The sequence below is a fragment of the Temnothorax nylanderi genome, unplaced genomic scaffold, assembly GCF_030848795.1.
Source record: "Temnothorax nylanderi isolate EJ_2023f unplaced genomic scaffold, tnyl_v1.0 TNYL_tig0010_pilon, whole genome shotgun sequence".
Lineage (NCBI taxonomy): Eukaryota > Metazoa > Arthropoda > Insecta > Hymenoptera > Formicidae > Temnothorax > Temnothorax nylanderi.
The window spans coordinates 26,468-33,401 of record NW_027249072.1 but is presented as its reverse complement, the minus strand read 5'-3'; positions in this window follow the sequence as shown (position 1 = coordinate 33,401).

The following is a 6,934-nucleotide window of genomic DNA, read 5'->3' as shown; positions in this document are numbered from 1 at the left end:
CTATAAAAGAATTAATTAATGCAATGACCTTAATGTTATTTGCCAAATTTTATCATCATCTGCATTATGTAATGCACGCTGTGCACATCATCGGTAATCAAGGTTTTCTACAATTTTCGCATATACTCGAATTATATTTGATTCCAAAAACCTACTCTTGAATAAGTATATGAAAATATAAAAGGGCTTATGAGATTAATTAATCACATATTTTTTGAAAAGCGAGTTTTTACCTGCACGTACAGTAAATATTACACATTCTTAAATATACGTGCGCGCGTGTGGTATATGTACGAATTTTGATTTTATTTAATAAAGAACAGTTAGCAAATATATAGATTTTAAGATTAGAATACTCATTGTTACATTTGTTACATTCACATTAAATGAACTTGTTGAAAAACGGTAATAGTTCAAAGCTATAAGATTTGAAAACTAACGTGTGCAAAAGAAATACTCATGACACGTAGGAAGGAGAGCCGACTTATTCAGCAGCGATTGTTTGCGACGGAATAAGTCCACTCAAGGTCTCATTCGACGCTGACTTTTATCAGCAGTGCGGACGACCATTAGTCCGATTAATCTCGCGAGTGTTTGTACCGTGATCGTCGCGCTCGAATAAAATATTGAATCGGTTTTTTTTTTTCTTTACTTCATAGTCCGCGTGATAATTCATGAATGTCACCGGTATCTTTGACCAGTCGAATAACGTTCAGAAGCATTTAATAATCATGTCAGCGTGTTTTACAAATTAATATGCTTCGGTCTCTCTCTCTCTCTCTCTCTCTCTCTCTCTCTCTCTCTCTGCCTCTATCTTATTCCGGTAACAATTAAAATGTCTCCAGTTTTCCAGCGGTTGCAGACGCACTTCGTCGCGCACATATATAGAATCGGACTTATTTGTACTCGGTTACCAACGAGAACATTTTATAAAACAAATTGTCCACTTACTGCGATATTTAGCTACAGTGCGAAACGACAACATGCTTCGTCCATGTTATTCCAGAATGCGGAGTAATAAACGTTCGAAGGAAGGGAGAAAAGAAAGGAGATGTAGCAAGAGGATGCAAGAGGACGAGCCTTGCTCGTCCGTTATACGTGCCTGACAGTACCGCCTGACAATCCTGACATATTCTCTCTCTCTCTCTCTCTCTCTCTCTCTCTCTCTCTCTCTCTCTCTCTCTCTCTCTCTCTCTCTCTCTCTCTCTCTCTCACGAATCAATTTAATAAAAACACAGTAACAGTGGAACACACAAAGTTCAAATTGGATCCTGCTCAAAATAATTACTCGGTCGACGTTGACGACGACGGCGCAATACAAACTTCGTTATTCGGCGCGAACACGAACGAGACAAAGCCATGCGCAGCTTGGAGCCCGTTGGAGGAGCAATCTTTTTCCTTTCTATATCTCTTGAATAATGGATCGATGCCGCCGCCTCCCTGCCTCCACTCACCTCTTCTTTCGCGACGTCTGGTAAAATTAACCGACGGTATTTCGAAAACTCGCTATCGAATTTTATTCGGCAAGCGCGACTCGTGCTACGAAATACCGCACGAGGATCACGAGGATGATACGTACACTCGCTTGGTATATTCAAGTATCGACATTTTTTACTCACACGTACTCACATAACAGCCGATTTTATTGAAATGCTTCGATGTTAAATCCGATATCTCATTAATCTTGCAAGTTTAATTGCGTTCAATGGAACTTTTGTTAAAATTCGGTAAACATTTTTCAGTAAAAAGAAAAATAACAAATGTAAATGAGATACGGATATTGGAAAGTTAATATGTTTTATGTATAATGCAGAACTAATATGCACACAGATTTTTAAAAGACGTGCAGGGTGATATTTCTCGCCAAATGTAAAACGTTTTGTAAATAATGCTATTGCAAATATTTTTTAGATGACGTTTTGGAAAAATATTAATAATGCAGTCGCATTCAAGGATAAAATATGAAAATGTTCGTTGTTCTGTGTCAGCTGTGTGTTTGTGTTTTAAGATTTATGTTAGGGAAAATATCGTGTTGCGATTTGTGAGATTTACAAACTCAGCGGGAATCAAAGAAAACTATGATTAAAGTCGAAAGTTGCTGTGAAAACAGTATAATTTTAAAAAGCAAATAGTATCTTAAGCAATTTAAGCGTCAAGTCGCAATTTACGAATACGGTATATATATATTGATTGAAAAGATCCAACAAATATGTCGATGATATTTATGCAACTATCTATACATACATGTATATCAGAGTTAATATATATATATATATATATATATATATATATATATATATATATTGTTAATATAACTCTTTAATTAAAGAGTAATACGCTTATAGATATGGAGCACATCGCGGCTCTGGTGTTTCAAAATTGCAAAATAAATTCCGTGTTTTTATTAAGCCAAGTTATGTTTCTTATTCCTTGAGTAAACACGAGCAGGCACGATAATGATATAAATAACTTGGCTACGGATGTTTCGCCTAAAAAGTGGACTTATTTTGAGCAAAGAGTACTAACGGTAACAGCGTTGAACTGCGGAGTAATATACTCGTGCTCTCTGGACTGCAACTAATAATTAGTTACTTAAACGTTACCTGTCTCTCCGCACAACTAAAACTGGTGAATCAGACACGCCGTCCAATTTACAGCGTAAATTATGATTATTAACGACCCGCGCCTCTCGTCGCTTATATGTATCTCGTCGTCTTCTTCATCTCCTCGCTTTTCCGCCTGCCACGTCTTTTTCTCATGGTAATCCTTTTCAAAATAACCACGTAGCTATTTTCAGCGCTTAGGACAAGAAACGCGCGACCGACGCTCTATCTTACTTATCTACCGGATAATATTAATACGCATGCACGAATAATGATATCGATTTAACGAGCGACTGCCGCTACATTTTTGTTTTGTTTTTATATTGTAAATTCCATCGCTCGTAAATCCAGCATTGCATCTAATACACATGCGTTTTGACATTTGTAATTATTTTCTTAATCTGACATTAATTCTATGCTGTAGTATTACTTATAGGATAACTAATATTGCCAGAAGAGAATTGCTAATTATATCGATTTGGCATTAAATGTTATTAGGATGCGATATCAACACTTATCTGCAAATCATGTTAATTTAATTAACATGTAGCTTTAGATAAAATGTAGCTTTCTCAAAGTGCAACTTCGTGAATAAAAAAATCTTCATATAAAAAAATCTTGACTGTATTTCAATTTTAAAAATAGTATCGAGTAATTTATTAGGCTCGCGAATCACTAGTGTAAAGTAGAAAATGTTTTATATACCATACATACATCGATTTATGGAAGAGAATGTAAACACTTATTTTATTAGGAAAAAAGTTTTCTATTGGGAGAAACGTGCAGAAAAAACGTCTTGGAACGAAAATTCGAACAAAATTTTTTTAACTATTTTTTTAGTGTCTGTAAAAATACTGTAAAATTGACGTAATAAATACGAGCCCTTATCGTCGGCCATCTCTTTATTTACGTTCATTATCAACTTGATTAACATTCGCACTCTGCACTTGATCATTAATTGTACAAATCATTATTGATCGAAGATTCATGACCGGATTTTATTTACTGCCTTGAAAATTTAAAACTCAATCCTATTCTATTAAGACTATTGTCTGACAGCAGGAATCGCAATGAGACGGTTTGGAGTTTCATTTAATTAACCTAGTAGGAAGACAGGTGTAGATTACGGAAGTCTATCGCATAGCCGCTGGTACTTTACGGCGAGTAGGTAAACCCATCTGTGTGAGCGAAAACGAATATACGCTTCGCAACTACAATTCTGCTTCTTTTTTTTACGTACGTTTCGTCGGCGGGCGAGACTGTCAAGCAAGTCAGTTTGATCCTCTTTAGGTAAACTTAAGCTCACCTTGTGCTCTATATGACATGATGCTTCTTTTTCCTTTTCTCTTTCCTCTCTTTCTCTTTTTCTATCTATCTATCTCTTTTTTTGTGTGTGTGTGTGTGTGTGTGTGTGTGTGTGTGTGGTGTACATCTGCCGCGTTGTTGTCATAACTTCGATCATGAATTGATAAAGAGCTCCCGAAACAATGCGATTTCTCTTTTGCATTTGCGACGATTGGGTGGAATTTTTTATCCATAGGATTTTTTGACGGATATCGCATGGTTCCGTGATATGATGCAATTAATGCTATTACATGAAAGTTTTTAGCAATTAAAGTTAGTCGAGTGATATAAATGTTTATGTTATTTATATTAATACCATTAAAATATAGGCTATATTTTGGCTTACAATTAACAAAAAATGTTAAACGATTTTCTATCAGTATAGATATTAAATTAGTGATATACTTACTTATTCATCATACAGTTTGCTTTACAGATTGACCAGAAAATTTCTTAACATACTTTCCATGACAGGTTAAAGTATAATGCTTACATATAGTATAACGTTATTAATAATTACAAATCATACTGTTAATAATTAAATTGTTGCGCGTCGCTCAGCTACCGATAAAAATTTCTTACAGGTAAATCCTTAATGTTGCCTTCTTTTTTGTACACTTTTGTGTTTTACTTGGACTTTCTTACAACATATTGCACTTGTACTTACACTCAAACATTGTGACGTAATCTGTTCAAACAGTGGGATACTGAATCATATCCATATCCGACGCTTTTGTTAGTTTTGTTGCTTTCTCGTATAAAGATTAATTGCACAATTGCTGAGAACACGAGTTATTTTTCGAAAAGTCGCATCTTCATACTCGATATCGATATAATGATATTCCATAATTAATTTGGAGTTTTGTGTTGAGAAAAACTCTGATTAACTCATATTTGTTTAAAAATTTATTGTTTTATTACATTTTTATATTTTTTATATTTTACACTTACTTGTATTAATTTAATTTATATTAATTTACATTATATATATTTAATATTAATGTGATCTTTCACTAGCGTTGCTACGAATGATTCTCGCCCGTCGTAGTGTTATAAATGTTCGTTATGTAATGATAAATGACAACAAAAAGTATAATAATATATAATTTTTATGAACAATCGATATTTTTTGCAAACGTATGTTAATTATTTAATGCCACACATTAATCCCATGTTGTTTGTACGTTGATTATAGTAGAACAGTTGTCGAGCTAGTATCGTATTTGACAGAATATATTTTATAAGGATCAAAGAGAGACCACACAATTGTGAACAATAATTAACGTTAAATTTGTCATAAGTTTAGAAATATAATTACTTCAAAGAGAATAAAATGTTATCTCATAATTTAGTATAAAATGGTTGGCAAAATCTTTCTCTCTTATTGAGATTTAACGAAACGATCAGCATACGTGTTTATATTGCGATCGGTAGCGCGTACGTTTAACTATAGTAGTTTTTTACATAAAGCTGTTCTTCTCAAGAAAAATGTCGAGCGCTTGTCCTTCGACGAGGATGAAGTCGATCGCGCGACAACGTTACATCGCCGTGTGCTTATGTGTGTGCGCGCACGCGCGCTCACACACACACACACACACAAGTATCATCTACATAGTCTCCTCTTCAGCCGTATACAGTGCGTCGTGTTAATAGTATACATCATGTGTCACATTATTCGCCGTGGAACAAACACAATACACTCAGTATAGTTAATTTAACTCAATTAGTTAGTTTTGCTTAGAATAAATCATTAATTTTATAAGACTTGTACGAGAGCCCGCTTTCATCACAAAATCACAAAATTTATTTCGTGAAATTCAGCAGTTTATTCAATCGAATATCAAATATATTGTAGACTTTATCATTGCTTCACACTGGTTTATTTCAATGCTGTGGCTGGTATTTACCGTGATGAATACCGATTACCTGAAGATATCAAAGATCGGCGAATGCGACACACGTTTATATGGAATGGGCAAACGCCATGTACGTTTATTTGTTCATGTCGGTCTAAAATAAAATTAAGAGGAATGGTTAAATAAAACGCAAAAGATATTTTAAAAAACATGCAAAATATATCTATCTATATATTTTTCCAGTATATATAATCACTAGTAATCTTCCAATTATTATATACAATCATAATATGATATCTATTCATATTCGGTGTACCAATATAGGATTTTGAAAGATCCAATAAATATTTTACCGATATTCTCATATCTCTATACTCGAAGCGTTCCTGTTTGGAAGCGTTTAGGACCTGTGAGATTTTAAACTGGCCTAGCACCAAGGGAATAAACCTTCGATCCATGTGAAAGAAAAAGATGCTCGGACGAAGGAAGAAAAAGAAGGGAAATATCGCTCGACGTCGAAAGGTGCACGCAGGAGGGAAGAGTCGGAAACGAGAATAAACAAGAGAAGGAGATACAATAAACTGAAGAGTTCCACCACAATGGTGAACACATGGAAAAATGGGAAAACAAGACAACACTGAACGCGAAAGAGGAAGAGAAAAGCGAAGTCGCATCATGGGAGTGTAAATGAGAAAGTGAAACTAAAGGTAGGGAGATGAGAGCGGCGCGAGCAAAGCAGAGGAAAAGACCAATGAGGTAGCGAATAAAAGAGACAACGATTTAGCGAGCGAAAGAGAAAAGGAATAAGAAAAGAATGACAATATAGAGAAATAGAGACGAATAAGCTAGAGAGAAAGACTAGAGAGAATGGAAGAGCAACGTGAAAGCAATAGAGAAACGGTGGCAGAACAGGAGGAATAAGTTAAGATATATATATATATATATATCTTAACTTATCCTACTGTCTATATATATATATATATATATATATATATATATATATATATATATATAGAGAGAGAGAGAGAGAGAGAGAGAGAGAGAGAGAGAGAGAGAGAGAGGCAACTACAAAGCGAGAAAATAAAAGTAACGAGCGATAGAGATGTAATGCGCGAGAAGGAGAGGGAAAAT